This window comes from Macrobrachium rosenbergii, chromosome 53 (genome assembly GCF_040412425.1).
Source record: "Macrobrachium rosenbergii isolate ZJJX-2024 chromosome 53, ASM4041242v1, whole genome shotgun sequence".
Lineage (NCBI taxonomy): Eukaryota > Metazoa > Arthropoda > Malacostraca > Decapoda > Palaemonidae > Macrobrachium > Macrobrachium rosenbergii.
Window position 1 is genome coordinate 23,822,824 of NC_089793.1, and position 15,177 is coordinate 23,838,000.

The 15,177-nt window shown below is 32.4% G+C and overlaps 1 protein-coding gene across 10 annotated transcripts in view; it reads right to left on the reverse strand.

Annotated features, from left to right (window-relative positions):
- tgo (Aryl hydrocarbon receptor nuclear translocator homolog tgo) overlaps positions 1-15,177 on the reverse strand; it is a 308,504-nt gene that overhangs the window by 197,732 nt on the left and 95,595 nt on the right. For 2 of the 10 annotated variants that reach the window (XM_067096880.1, XM_067096876.1), the window contains exon 1: positions 12,223-12,254. The exons of 4 other annotated variants lie outside the window; for them this stretch is intronic. The gene's annotated coding sequence lies outside the window, so the exon portion shown is untranslated. Of the gene's footprint in view, positions 1-11,649; positions 11,972-12,172; positions 12,275-15,177 lie in introns of those variants that run through there. 4 more of the 10 variants (XM_067096878.1, XM_067096874.1, XM_067096879.1 and 1 more) reach the window with 4 other exon arrangements.

Below are 15,177 nucleotides of genomic sequence, written 5' to 3' on the forward strand. Positions count from 1 at the left end.
CGTGTAATACTATTTCAAACTCGCAGCGATTTCACTTAAGAAAGCGGTCAAATTTACCACGCCAAATTAAATCTTAAGAGATGAACAATGTCTATGAAACAATGACTTGTCCTCCCCAGTAAGGAAATCGACACAACAATTAAGTTATTGAGAGTGATTCAACAAAAAGAGATAATAATACCAATAAATTATTAAGCAGCCCATTGCAGATAAAATCTAACACGCACCATACTAATCGGTCAAGTATAAAAAGTAGCACAAAAAAACTAGATACAATCACAAAAATAGACAAAAAAACCATAACTGCCCAGTCATTATTTTGCCAAATTTGCTGGCTGCCACTACTACTACTACTACTACTACTACTTAAACTACTACTACTACTACTACTACTAATAATAATAATAATAATAATAATAATAATAATGCGTCGTCGTAACTTGAACAGCGCAATTACAAGTCAAATACCAAAATGTGGAATGAAATATAAGTTTTAGGTTTGATGCCAAGAGCTGGGACCTGAGGTCTTTTGGCGCCGATAGGAAAACTGAGTAAAGGAGGTTTGAAAGGTGTAACAGGAGGAAAACCTCGCAGTAGTACCATGAATCAACTGTTAGAAGAGGATGGAAAGTAAGATGGAAGAAGAATATAAACGGAGGTATAGTAAAACGAATGAGAGGGGGTGCAGCTAGGGGCCGAAGGAACGCTGCAAAGAACCTTATGTAATGCCTACAGTGCACTACCCAACTAAGAGGAATACCAAACGCATGCAGTTACTGCTTCCACTAAACTCTGAGCGTACCATGTCATAAAAAAACCTTTCCACCCCAACACTCGACCAAGGGACATTATGACCCGTCATCGGTTCACGAAAACGCCGTAGAGGTCCTCCTATCTATCTATCTATCTGTCTGTCTGTCTGTCTGTCGTCTGTGCTCATCGATACCCCTTCCCTTCACTTAACTGCTCTTTCTTCTCGGGTGCAATTTGCAGGAGAGAGAGAGAGAGAGAGAGAGAGAGAGAGAGAGAGAGAGGGTGCAGAAGAGAGAGAGTCTTTTTACATATTTGCTGACAAGACAAAGACCTAATAATAATAATAATAATAATAATAATAATAATAATAATAATAATAATAATAATAATACTTCCCTAAGTAACATGACGAGAACTGAATTGATATAATCTTAAGCATTAAATCGCATATCAACAACAACAACAATAATAACAATAATAATAATAATAATAATAATAATAATAATAATAATAATAATAATTCTCGATTTAACATGATCAAAGCCGTATCAATATACTTTAATGAATCACCTCCCTTTATACTTTACACCTCATGGAACATTTTCGTTTCGTGATGCAAAAGATAGAAAAAAAAAGCTTCTCTTATCAAAATAATAATAATAACATTACGAAAACTATATTAATATACTGTTAATCATCACTTCGGATAATCCTTTAAAAAACCACGGACGCTTTCTCTTCTGTTTCGTGACGCAAGAGACAAAAACAAACTCCTCCTGTTATAAATCGAAAAAAAAGAAAAAAACACTCCTCCTGTTATGAATCTTCCCAGAATCCTCGATCGTCGACGATTCTTCAACGGTGAGAGAATTAGGTGCTGACGCAACCGTTCATTCCGAGTTCAGTTGTTCGTGGTATATAACGTCACTCATACGTTATCTGAACGGGACAGAGCGTTAAAAGCCACGTTAGCCTCCCAGAGACTGTTGACATGGAAGTATGTATGTATGTATGTATGTATGTATGTATGTATGTATGTATGTATGTATGTATGTATGTATGTATTATATTATAATATAACATATCTATATCTATATATATATATATATATACACATACATACATACATACATATATATTTACATATAATATAAGTTTGACTCACATCAAGACCTGCGATTGATCCTGATGTGAGTTAGAAATTTATTTGTTTCACTCGTGACTGTTTTTGATTTTTATATATATGAGCATATATATATATATATATATATATATATATATATATAATATATTATAAAGAGAGAGAGAAAGTAGAGAAATTATATATATATATATATATATATATATATATATATATATATATATAATCAAAACAGTCACGAGTAAAACAAGAATAAATTTCTAACTCACATCACGATCGATCGCAGGTCCTAATGTGAGTCAAATTTACATTATAGTAAATATATAATATATATGTTATGTATGTGTGTATACACATACTAAATAAAAAAAATTATTGGGCACGGGTGGTGACTTCTTCTTAGCAGGGTTTTGTTTTTGGGGTTTGAGGAGGTGGGGATGGGAATGGAGGGTAGTGGAGGGGAGGGAGGGAAGAGGGGCGTGTAATTGGGATTATACCATGGCATTTTGCTTTCAGTAATATTTGAATAGTGTTCTGGTTATATGTATAAATGTCTATCTATCTATCTATACTGTATATACAGTATATATATATATATATATAACATATATATATATATATATATATAACTATATATAATATATATATATATTATATATATTATATTATATATAATAATATATATATATATATATATATATATATATATATATATATATATATATATATATTCTTTCTATGCTATAACACCATTCAAATATTATTCAGCAAATGCCATATATAATCCCTAATTACACATACTCTCCCTTCCTCCTCCACTCCTCATACCCTATTCCCCATCCCCACCCCAAGAAACCTAACCCCTAAGGGAAAAGTCACCACCGCTTAATAATTTTCACAGGCTCAACAGGCTCCGGCCATTAGAGGGAGTCTGGAAGTATACACCTACCGGAGGAAGTGATGGGAGAGGCATCGATACACCTCATCCGCTTCTCCCATTTGTTATGCTGGACTAACTACCTTCATTATTCTGGGATATTGCGGTGCTGGCGTCATTACCATATCAGGGGGACCCAGCTTACTGAAATAAAAGAAAGGATGGAGAGAAGAGAGAGAAGAGAGAGAGAGAGAGAGAAGAGAGAAAGCAAAAGGATGAGAGAGAGAATTTACACTAAGCACACATTTATATATATATATATATATATATATATATATATATATATATATATATACACCTACTGTTATATATACAATATACTGTATATATATATATATATCTAATAAATATGTATACATACATATATATTATATAAATGTATATATACCCATGTATGTATGTATGTATATATATATATATATATACATACACACACATACATACATATATGAATACCTAGGCTTCACCCACGAGGACCAAGTGCCAAGGTACATTTATTAAATAAAAAAACCATTTATTTCTTTTATCCTTCCTTGTAAATAAAAAAAAAAAAATTCCGGACAGCACAACTCGAAACCTTTCATTACGAATGAGCAAAAAATATATATATAACATAATATATATATATAATCTATACAGATATATAAAATTTATGATACAATTTATTACATAATTCAACATTATAAACTAAGATAACTTCAAAGGAGATGAGGTTATGTATTATTACCAATGATACTGGCTAGTTTGAACTTGGGAGAGAAAATGATAAACCGAACAATGATAAACCCACCTGATGCACTGAGCAATACGATTGACGAGAATTGTCATATTATTAAAAAAATTAACTTCTTGATGAACACCATTCAAATGCCGAGAGGTGAGAAAATGAACTTAAAATATAAATAAATAAATAAAAAATAAATAAACTTCTTACCACTACCTTAAGCAATCTCTATTAGAGTCACTTTACTCAAGGCATCTCTGAAAGGCGTATGCAAACACTTACAAAATATAAATATAAAATATATATATATAATATATATATATATATATATATATATATATATATATATATATATATATATATATAATTCGATTAATCAATTAACAAATAATTGAAGATAAATAAATATGAACGATGATGCTTATAAAAACATCACACCGCTACCTTAAGAAATCTCTATCAGGGTTGTTGTGCTCAAGTCATCTACGAAAGGGGTTTGAGAAAATATACTTAAAATATAATATAAGTAAAAAAAAAAAATAAATATACAATAGTATCTTATATATATATATATATATATATATATATATATGTATACTCATATATATATATACAAATAAATAAACAGGTGGATCAATAAACAAATGATGAAAGAAAAGAAAAAAGCGGGTCCGCTGATACTTATAAAAACATCACACCGCAACCTTAAGAAATCTAAATCTCGATCAGAGTCATTTTAGATGTAATACTTTGGCTAAATTTCCTTCAAAATAACTTATAAGAGTCAAAGCATAAACACGGTGCAAATTATAGCAATCTGTACAATGAACAGCAAAGTTTAATCTCCATAAATTGCTAAGAAATATATTCGTTAATATACCCACGACTAACCACATCAACATGACACGTAGATTAAAGGCAATAAATCAAGGAGACGCCCCAGATCACAAAAACTTTTATAGGTAGAATAGAATAGAATATAGTATTTAGGCCAAAGGCCAAGCAAGCGCTGGGACAGTATGAAATCATTCAGCCCTGTAACGGAAATTGACTGTGAAAGGTTTGAAAGGTGGAACAGGAGGAAAACCTCGCAGTTGCTCCAGAATCTGGTATTCAGGGAGGGTTGGGAACGTGCGATGGAGACAGAAAAATATGAACGAGGAAAAGTAAAGAGGAATGAAAGGGTTTGCAGCCTAGAAGCCGAAGGGTTGCTGCAAAACATAAGTAATGTTACAGTGCACCTGCTGATGCTTACCCCGTAGTTCGAGAAATAAAATATCTACTTATTGCTTTAATACAACATTGACGAACAAACAGTACTTTCAAAATGCCACACCATTACTGTGAAGGTTATTTTATAAGTAATCTATCACACACTTCTTGCCTTCTGTAAATGATACTTTCACATTGCTTTCATATTAGGAAAAACTGACAAAATTTTATATTACACTGCCCTGGGAAATGTCATAATATTATGATTATCATGATAATGATAACGTTGAAATATTATCTTACGAGTTTACCACCATCATTAATTCTATTTTTATTTAGTGGGTTCTTAGATATAATCAAAGGCCTACACTTTCAAATCTTTTCAGACAGCGCTACTGGGTAGTATAACCTTCTCAGTGTTAAGAGATTCGGCTTACTGGTTATTTATCTACATACGACCATCTGCCATCATGATTACTCCTAAAGTGTCTTCATAAAACCACCAAAAACCACTCAAAATAGCTTGAGTCTTCAAACGGAGAAACAAATCCACCTTTACTTATTTAAAAATAAAGCTAAAAAGACAGCTTTCGAGAATCAGTTTAGATTTGTTTTTAAAATGTATTTGTACCGATACAATCTGTGGATTTGTTTCTCCATTAAAATCACTATTCGCAAAGTCAACTTGACAACGGAAAACACAAGCAAAAAAAAAAAAGGTTTTGACTCCCTTAAAAAAATAAAAGTAAACGCGCTGCCTTCACTGCAAAAATTAAAAACTAAACCAAAACCAAAAAACCTGATATGAATAAATAATAATAATAATAATAATAATAATAATAATAATAATAATAATAATTATTATTATTATTATTAATACTATCATTATTCTTTTTTTTTGTCTATCTAGTCATCCTATTCGACAAGGTGGTTTTTATAATGTGAGGTTCAGGGTTGCATCCTGCTCTCCAGAGAGTCCTCACTTTCGACACTATGTGCGCTGTTTTCTAGTACTTTTACTCTTCTGCACATGAGTCCTGGGCTACACAACATCTAGTTTTTTCCAGATTCCTTTTCAGGGTATTATTATTATTATTATTATTATTATTATTATTATTATTATTATTATTATTATTATTATTATTCAGAAGCTGAAACGTATTTATATGGAACAAGCCCACAGGGACCACTGACTTGAAATTAGAGCTTCCAAAGAATATGGTGCCCGTTTGAAAGAAGTAACAGAACGTAAAGGAAATACAGAAAGAGGAAGTCACTTATTAAAGAGAAAAAATTAATGAACAAATTAATAAACAGATAAAAATGTAAGTAAATTATTAATATAGGAGCAGATTTGTATTAAGGTAGTAATGCACTGCACCTGAAGTTTCAACTGCACGACATCCTCAGGGAGGCTGTTCCACAGTCCAACGGTGGGAGGAATAAAAGATCTCTGGAACTCAGAAGTTCGGCAGCGAGGCACAGCGAAGACAAAAGAAGCCAGGACACAATCAATTCATGTGTAAGACCAGAATGCATTTGAATGAAATCTCAGGATATCCCAAATTTCACACTGCGGAGCAAAACTTGATCAGATACTACAAAAGAGGAGGTATATATATGTTACACCAATAAATTCATTCGCTGTACCCGGAATGTAAATTCACTGTACCCGGAACATCTCTGGTTCACTGAAGATTCCAACGACTGGTTTAAACTTGTTAGTCCCTTTTATAATAAGAGGATTAAATTTTTTTCTCTCTTATTTTTTCTCGGGAGGCGAAATTCTGTTTTACGAGAACACTAAGGGCATATTTTTTCATGAGATAAAAAAATATACATATCATATATAGCACAATACGTTACAGAACACTGTGAAGTGTAAAGTGAGCGTTCTGGGGAAATAAATATAAAAATTAAAGATCCGAGACACTAGGTCGTGCATGTATCAAAAAAACTAGACTGGAGACTTCTAATTTTAAATATCTCTTTTTCAGGAACTGCCAATTTTCTGAAATTTCGCCTTGAGGTGCTCAATTCAACATGATTATTAAATTCCATTCTCTTGGTCAGTTTTTAAAAGAAATGGAAACTAAATATCTTAATCAGAAACTAAATCTCTTAGTTTTAAAGAAACAGAAACTAAATCTCTTAGTCAGCTTTTAAAACAAATAAAACTAAATCTCTTCGTCGTTTTTAAAAGAAATGTAAACTAAATCTCTTAGTCAGTTTTTAAAAGAAATAGGAACTAAATCTCTTTGTCAGTTTTTAAAGGAAATTGAAACTAAATCTCTTATTCAGTTTTTAAAGAAATAGAAACTAAATCTCTTAGTCAGTTTTTAAAAGAAATAGAAACTAAATATCTTGGTCAGTTTTTTGAGAGATGGAAACTAAATCTTTTAGTCAGTCTTTAGAGAAATAGAAACTAAATCTCTTAGTTTTCAGAGAAATAGAAACTAATCTCTTCGTCAGTTTTTAAAAGAAACGGAAACTAAATCTCTTAGTCAGTTTTTTGAGAAATAGAAAATAAATCTCTTAGTTTTTAAAGAAAAAGACACTAAGGAATATAAAATCGCGAAACTAAGGAATATAAAATCGCAAAAAAAAAAAAATAAGAATAATTTACGAATGCTTAATAATGACCACATGTATTTCAAACAAAATTTAGCATATGTAAGCAAATGATTTCAGTCTTAAAAATTAACGCTGTCATGTTACAGGGCAACAAACAACTACCATGAAAATTTTAACATTGCAACAAATAACCGCCATGAAAATGTTTTTAAAGTCCTTCGAAATATTAAATTAAGCAGTCTAACAATACAGTAGTTTTATTATTGAAATAAACAACTACCATGAATTATTTTTGTAATGCAACAAATAACTGTTATGGAAATTTCTTTTATTATTGCAACAAATTACTGCAATGAAAATATTTTTAAAAGTCCTCCGAAATACTGAGCAGCCTAGCAATACAATAGTTTTCCTTTTTTAACAAAAAAAAATGCCATGAACAATTTTTTAATATTGCAAAAAGTATCTGACATGAAAAATTACATTAAAACCAACAAAAAGCTGCCATGAAAAATTAATTTAATATTGCAATAAATAACTGCCATGAACAATCTTCTAATTTTGCAAAAAACTGCAATGAAAAATGTTTTAAATATTGCAACATATAACAGCAATGAAATTTTTTTAAAATATTGCAACAAAATAACTTCCATGAACAATTGTTTAGACATTACAACAAATAAATTCCACGAAAATATTTTTACAAGTCCTTCGAAATATTAAACTAAGCAGCCTAACAAAACAATAGGGTATTAATACTGAAACAAATAACAGTCATGACATTTTTTAAAAATATTGCAACAAAATAACTTCCATAATTTTTTTATAATGCAACAAATAACTGCCATGAAAAATTCTTTTAATATTGCAACAAATAACTGTTACGAAAATTGTTCTTAAAAGTCCTTCGAAATATTAAATTCAATAGACTAACAATACAGTAGTTTTAATACTGCAACAAATACCTGCCACGAAAAAAATTTTTAATACTGCAACAACAAATACCTGCATTGAACTTTTTAAATACTACAACGTATAACCCCCATGAAAGAAATTTATAAAAGCCCTTCGAAATACCGAATTAAGTAGCCTAACAATACAGTAAGTTTTAATATTGCAACAAATAACTCCCATGGAAAATCTTTGAAGAGACCTTCGATATATCCAATAAAGTAGTTTTAGTACTGCAACAAAATAACTTCCATGAAAATATGTTTAGACATTGCAACAAATAACTACGGTGAAAACATTTTTATGTCCTTCGAAATATTCCATAAACGAGCCTAACAATAAAGTACTTTTAATGTTGGAACAAATTACTGCCATGAAGAAATCTTAATATCCTTACAAATATTCAATAGAGTAGCCCGGCAATAAAGCAGCCTATCTGACGAAGAAAATAATGATACCTAATCCTCAACTTTACTGCACCAATTATGATCACAGTCGTGATTTCAGTCCACACAAAAGACGTAAAGACAATACTCTAAAATATTGACGAGAATCTTCACTGAATTTCAATTAAAGTTCAAGTTTGAAAACTGTACGTAATATAATAATAACAGTCAGTATTCCACTACAAAGTCTATCTAGTAACTCCAGGAACCAGCTCAAATACGATAATTAAACTTGATTAAAATTATAATCAACTGCGTAAACCAGTAACACATCCACCATTAACGTGTGTGTGTATATATAATATATATATACATATAAATACAGATAGATAGATATACATAATATATATATATATAATACACACACACACACACACACACACACACACATACACACACACACACACACACACACACACACACACTTTTTATATATATATATATATATATATATATATATATATATATATATATATATATATATATATATATATTAGTAAATAATTCATTCACTACTGCAGTAGGCAAGTGAACTTGTCACTCATAATAATAATAATAATAATAATAATAATAATAATAATAATAATAATAATAATAATAATAATAATAAAACTGCAGAAAGATACCCACAGTAATGTACCTGTAGAGATATATTTAGAAATAAATATACTTGTTTAGCCTCATTTCTAAATCTATTTATACACAAACATTACAGTGGATTTGTTCAACATTCCAAGACTCATGTTACTACGAGCATTTCTTAATAATAATAATAATAATAATAATAATAATAATAATAATAATAATAATAATAATAATCTCCAAAAATGGTTATTCTCAGTATAACTGTTTATACGATCCGTTTGAAGTAGTCCGTTCCAAGAAAAAAATATTTTTTTTCGTTACAATGATAAACATCGCACAAGATATAATTATAGGGTCCGTAATCCAGCGTTTTAAACGCATAATTTACGCTGGGACACAAAGCAGAAATGTAATGGGGATCATAGCACACAAACACACACACAGAATTTTACTTATAAACACAAATTTTATATATATATATATATACATATATATATATATATATATATATATATATATATATATATATATATATATATAAAAATTACACCACATAACTTAAACCACTGCTTTTTCATAGCAAAATTACTACATCAATTTCCTGGAACCCTTATCAGAGTTGACCTGCCGACGGTCAAAAGGGTAACATCAAGCAGTACCAGGTATGAAATGTGCCATTCTGCGGAGGACGAGAGGTCATTTTTGCACGGACAGTCCCCCCCCCCAACCCCTCTCCCTTTCTTCCACCCCAAAAAAATCCTGATTCGATCCTTCTCCAGAGTTTTCGATCACCCCGAGTCATTACCCTCCCCGTCATGATCCTACACGGCATGTTTGCGCGCGCGCTTGTGTGCTCGATTGCGTGCGTACGCTCAGAGTACAGGCGCTTGCTATTTCATGTCCCTATTAGTCTGGTTTTCATGAACGTGGATAAGTTATAAAATCTTAAAAATGTTTTTCCTTAAATGAATAAAATTTTCAAAATTTGTTTCCTTAATTTACATCATTATTTCCATTTCTTTGCCCAACACAGACACTTAAGAAAATTTTTGTATAATTAAAAAATATAAATGTGAAATATTAAATATATTAATTAAAGTCTGCATTTGAGACTGAATGATCGCCTTAAAGATACACTATGAAAAGTAGGAAATTACATGTATAAATAAATATGACATATATGTGTGTATGTATATATATACACACACACACACATATATATATATGTATATAATATATATAATATATATATATATATATATATATATATATATATATATATATATATATATATATAATACACTATTTATTTCCTCATAAAAAGGTTTAGTATACTACTTGAAAACAATCACTGGGAATACAAATATTTTCATTTAGAAGCTAAAATATGTTATTCACGAAACTGCTGAAAAGCTGTTTTTCTACATTAAATGGAATTTTCAAAATAGCTGTACAACATTAGATACAGTACATTTCACATACTGTATAACAGTAAATATAACATTTTTGTATGCACCAAAAATTCAAAAGAATTTCTTTAAAGTATGAATATATATATATATATATATATATATATATATATATATATATATATATATATATATATATATATATATATATATATTTAAAACATATCATATAAACACAGAACTCCTTTTGAATTTTATTTTCACACAGACTCAATAAAAAAAAGTTCCACATTCCCAAACATAACGTTCTATGAACTGGAGAAAATTACACACACACACACACACACACACACACACACACCACACACACACATATATATATACATATATATATATATATATATATATATATATATATATATATATATATATATATATATGTAATTTTCCAGTATATATATATATACACATATATGTGTGTCTGTGTATACAAGCTTCCAAATCCTTCAATAAACTTGAATATTGCAGACAGACTCCATTCTCCTACAACCGAGGTGTTTCAACAGGGCAAGAATGAGAAATAAGTTCAGGCACTAATATCCCTCCCTGCGGTACCTCACCTTCCTCTGGGATTCAGTCAGCAGGTTAGATTCAAGGTCCAATGGCCTTGCTTATTAGCAGATGATTTTCCACTATCGTATAACGAAAAAAAAACAACCCTTTGAAGGCGCACAAAATCACTCCCACACAATTTCCCTACAATTCTGATAGCGGGACAGCTGTTTCGGAAAAACAACTGACGCTTATGTTATCTCGTACACCTTCGCATCACAGATGTGTCGACAGTAGATACAAATAAAAAAAAATAAAAACGAAGCGCCGAGCGCTCCAATCTGTATACACATAATTATTATTACTCCATATCAACAAGCTGGCTCTCTCTCTCTCTCTCTCTTTCTCTCTCTCTCTCCATCCGTATCTCTCCGCCGCTTGGCGGAGAGCTGTGATGCTTTATATTTTTCCTGGGAATTCATCCGCTTTCACGATTAATAAGTCTCGTCGGGGGAGAGACGGTTATAATTGCACTTCATAATGATAATAATCCACTTCTGTTTAAAAGGTCAGTTTCAGAAGACCGAAGTAAAACGAAGGCTTATCGCTCTGCACAGAGAGAGAGAAAGAGAGAGAGAGAGAGAGAGAGAAGCCGCCGCGGTGACTATTCACAAAACTGCAAAAATCACATGTAAAATGAGAATGACCACAGTGGCAACTCTTCTGCCGAAGTCCAGCAAAGTCGTTGTTATGTGGAACACACGTGGAGTAGAGGAACGGAGGAGGAGGTAGGTAGGTGTTGTTAGGATAACATGGACGATATAAGTCTAGTTACACACTCTCTCTCATCATCATCATCTCCTCACCCACATTGCCCACCACACTCACTCTCACAATACCACTACACACACCAGCAAAGCCTCTCCACTCCACACTACCATCGCCACCTCCACTAGACACACACACAACTAACGCACATTGGTACACATCATCCCACCGAAGTCTATGCTACGAGCGTGACTCCACCTACCGGTCGCCCAGTACCTCATTTTTCGCAGAGCGCTTCAAAATCTCTCTCTTCTTCTTCTTCTAACTAACTACCCCTACCTACAAATACTTTTATCGATGAACCTTTATTATCTATCACTCTCTCTCTCCCTCTCGCCTAACCAAAGCTCCATTGGAGAAGCTCGAATTAAAACTTGAAGCGGGACGAAACGAAACGACAAGTTTCTCTTGTTAGATGATGATGATGATGATGATAACAACCGCTGCAGTTCATTGCGACTTGGCAACTCTGTTGTCAACCCCGACGAGAAAACGTTTAAATGGGGCTCACGAGAAATTTCCCATACCAACGGGCCGTCCCAAAATTTTTAATGCGCTTCGGCGCTTTTGCTGGCTGGCTGGCGTCGTCGATCGACGCCGAAGAAGACGACGACGTCCTAATCATCGAATGACGATGTTCTAAAGCCGCCCCCACCCCCAACAACTCCCCCTTCCCCAACCAATACGCATGCACTTTTGAAATTAACAAAAACACTGAAAGGAGCCACAACACAGATCATTTTTGGCGTCGATGCCGAAGACAACGTCGTAATCAAGGAATGACGGTATCCTAAAGCCTTCCCCTTTCCCTCTCCCTCCCCAAGCACCGTCGAAATTAATAAAAGCACTGAAAGCAGCCACAAAACAGTTCCTTTCGACAGATTCGACTACGTCAAGTCATTCAGTATGTTGAGGGAAATAAGGAGGAAAATCGACCTTAATAACATTTTAACAACTGGCTTAATCCACTGGGAAGGGGGAGGAGAGGGTAGGGGAAGGGGGGGTACAGGGAGACAAGGATAATTTTTGGGAGGCTTTCAATGCAAGGACACCGGCAATTTAACCGCATCCATCACGGCTACACTGACATTACACTCGGCCAGATGAATACTAATGAAGGTACACAAATCCATAACAGTCCTCATACGAGATCACCTGATATGAGTTTCTGAATTTTATGTGCTTTCTCTTAAACAACAACAGCCGCTTTCTCACTTAATAGTAGCTCACCAGCAACCTGTCAGTATCCGGACAAGCAGTGAGTTATTCTTGGAACTGAACTCATACTTCCCATCTATTGAGGCGAGGTCGTTAACCACTGAACCATGGACTATCTATCTATCTATCTACCCACCTATCTATCTATGTACATATATATTTTATATATGACATGCATATATGCACACAAATAAATAAACAAACAAATAATATACATATATATTATATATATATAAGTAATCAAGACACAATCACGTGTGGAACAAATGTAACTTTCAGACTTACATCGGGATCGAACCCAGGTCTTTCAATTGCAAGGCAAGGGCTCTACCAACCGGACCACACAACTGCCTTTCAACTGAAAGACCTGGATTAGATCCCGGTGTGAGTCATATTTATGTATACATATATATAACTGAATCACGAAAATATGGGATGTGTGTGTGGAACTTCTACCTATAACAGCATGATAAACTGGGTAGCTACATTAAGTATTCATGAAAAGTTTTTAATTCTCTTGTAAATTATATTTTCTAGAGTTAAGTGCTAACACGTTAGCAAAAAAAAATTTACAAATATAAAACAAAACCAAATGGAAAAACCTCCGGAAATAACTTATGTTAAAATACTCTTTGGAAGCTTGAATTTTAAGTCAGTGGCCCCTTTTGTGGGCTTGTTCCTTATGAACAGGGTTCATGTTCTGAATAATAATAATAATAATAATAATAATAATAATAATAATAATAATAATAATTTCTTTGTAATGAACAATAATAATAATAATAATAATTTCTTTGTAATGAACATCATATTATTTGGAAGCTTGAATTTCAAGTCAATGGTCCCAGTAGGCTTGTTCCATATGAATAGAGCTCAACTTCTGAATAATAATAATAATAATAATAATAATAATAATAATAATAATAATAATAATAATAATAATAATAATAATAATTTTTCCTATTGAACACCATATTATTTCGAAGCTTGAAATTCAGGTCACTGGCCCCTGCGGTGGGCTTGTTCCATATGAATGGGGTTCATCCCCTGAATAATAATAATAATAATAATAATAATAATAATAATAATAATAATAATAAACAATAAACCTTTGGGGCAACATCTCACAACAACAAATCACACAAAACACACACACACACACACACACATGACCCACGTATGGAAGCCCATCACTGCTCACATGGCCCGAAAAATCACGGCAGAACAAGTGCAATTGAGCGAAATACTTTTATACTTGACACCAATCAAATCCGAAAGCGGTTAACCCGCATTTCCAGCGAATATTTTCCCGATGATCGATAGCAGCTCTGCAATACGGGTGTCACGCTGTTAACTAACACTCCACCAATTGCTGCTGAGTGATGTCGAGTGATCCCGCAAGGCTGGTGCGTACGACCACACATGCTTCAAGCTATGAAAACCTCCCCATCTCTCTTACCAGTCACGGTACGCTATCTATGTCAGTACTTACTAGAACTGGAACTGGATTATAGAATCGTTATCTATGTCAGTACTTACTAGAACTGAAACTGGACAACAAAATCGTTATCTATGTCAGTACTTACTAGAATTGGAACTGGATAATAAAATCGTTATCTATGTCAGTACTTACTAGAATTGGAACCGGACAATAAAATCGTTATCTATGTCAGTACTTACTAGAATTGGAACTGGATTATAAAATCGTTACCTGTGTCAGTACGAATTGGCATTGGAATTGGAATATACAGTAAAATCATTATCCATGTCAGTACTTACTGGAACTGGAATATAAAATCGTTATATATGTCAGTACTAATCGGAATTGGAAAATCGTTATCCATGTC